Consider the following 1,770-nt stretch of genomic DNA (forward strand, 5'->3'; position numbering starts at 1 on the left):
TCCCAGTGATTCCCGGTGATTCCCGGTGATTCCCGGTGATTCCCGGTGATTCCCGATGATTCCCGATGATTCCCGATGATTCCCGGTGATTCCTGGTGATTTTCCATTGATTCCCGATCATTTCCATTGATTAACCGTGAACTCGATGATTTCATGTATTCCCTATCATTCCCCGTTATTGTCCGTGATAAATTCCAATTTTGCTTTACTCCTTTAAAACGTTTGTGATGCCGCATGATAAGCGGGACGCCTGCCACGTATGCAACCCATATCCCCCCGTGCTGTGAGAGGTGGCCTACACGACTCCTGCTCGGAGCGCGGGGTAACTCCACACAACTGCTGCGAAGGGGGGGGGAGGGGCGTACAGCAGTGGAGTAATGTTGTTGTGGGACCCTTTGTAGTTGTTGGAGGTGGGAGCGGTACAAATAACCCGAAGATCTAGTGCGGCTACGTAATCGACTGTTTTACCCGGTGAGTCCCTGTTGGTCTTTGTAACTTTTCAGTTTCAGTTTCAGTTTCAGTTTAACTTAACTTGATCTCGTTACTATCACATATCCTATACCCTGAAAGTATGTTTCAAACTCTCTAGAACAGATTGCAACTTGCTGTGTGATGTTTTAAAAATTTTAAATGCTACCATGTTGAATTATGTTGTCTTTTAAGTTAAAAAAGACATTGGATCTTATTAAAAAGAAGATCAACAAGTTACCCTGCAAAATTATTCTGTTTAACTCTGAACTTGGATGAGTTTCACTTTTACTTTGTTTGCACGCCTTTCTCCCTCTATTGTGTGATCAGTAAAAGAAGTGTATTTTGAATTAGTTTAATTCATGCGCTCATATTTTTACGAAACAAATCTTTTGCTCTGCCCAGGTATGGAACTGTCAACTATCAACCAATCAGCCAACGTGAATAGATCCCAAAACCAGTGGCCTCTTCAATGGTGTAAGTAGAAGCACCAACTCTCTAATTAACACTAAGATGAAATGCATGAAGTCTTTATGTAACGCTGACCTTTTTTTTGTTAACAGGTTTGAGATGATTCAAAGCAGCGAATGTTGATCTTGTCAAATGAAGTGTGAAAATTATTTTACTGAATGTGATTTGATATAAAATTTCTCATGTTGTAAATTCTAGCTAAGAGAATTGATTTTGTCACTTGAAATAAATAAAGGTAAATGCATTTTGTTTCATGACTTTGTACAAGAAGTATTGATCATTTATTAAATAACAATTTTGAAATCTTACACTTGCTTAACATTTTTAAAACCCTCTTTAGAACAAACAAATTGAACAATGGAACATCCTATTTGTCTGCTTGCTTTCACTTATTTGCAAAATACTTTGAACATTAGCTTTCTGGTAATCTTGGGGTAACTAAAACATGACGAGTTTGAACCACACTCCTTTATCACACTCATATGGCACTAGATATTTAATCACAATCAAAACAGCACATTAGTATCTACATCTTTAGTTAGTAGCTAACTATCACAGTTATCATTGTGGTAAGCATATTGAATAGATAATAACTAATCACAACCTAACTAGCTCATATGCCAACATCATACTGATACTTTGCTTTGAACACTGTCAATTAGACATGACTTTTATGGACTAGCAAATGTTTAGCTTTATATCAGGTAATCATCAACAGAATAAAACATTTGTCTCATTAATGTAAGCTCTAAAATAAACTATGCAAGTTTGTAGATACTTGTAGTAATGTAAATACATACAAGTCACTTTGTACCTTTAAAATTCTAAATG

The 1,770-nt window shown here is 36.8% G+C and overlaps 1 long non-coding RNA gene across 1 annotated transcript; it reads left to right on the forward strand.

Annotated features, from left to right (window-relative positions):
• The first annotated feature begins 359 nt into the window (after window positions 1–359).
• On the forward strand, window positions 360–1,404 carry LOC127749039 (uncharacterized). Its single transcript, XR_008010927.1, has 3 exons — window positions 360–471; window positions 874–945; window positions 1,032–1,404. It is a non-coding gene; the product is annotated as an uncharacterized LOC127749039 (long non-coding RNA).
• The last annotated feature ends 366 nt before the right edge of the window (window positions 1,405–1,770 follow it).

The sequence above is a fragment of the Frankliniella occidentalis genome, unplaced genomic scaffold (genome assembly GCF_000697945.3).
Source record: "Frankliniella occidentalis isolate FOCC.00 unplaced genomic scaffold, Focc_3.1 Scaffold27, whole genome shotgun sequence".
NCBI classification, from domain to species: Eukaryota; Metazoa; Arthropoda; class Insecta; order Thysanoptera; family Thripidae; genus Frankliniella; species Frankliniella occidentalis.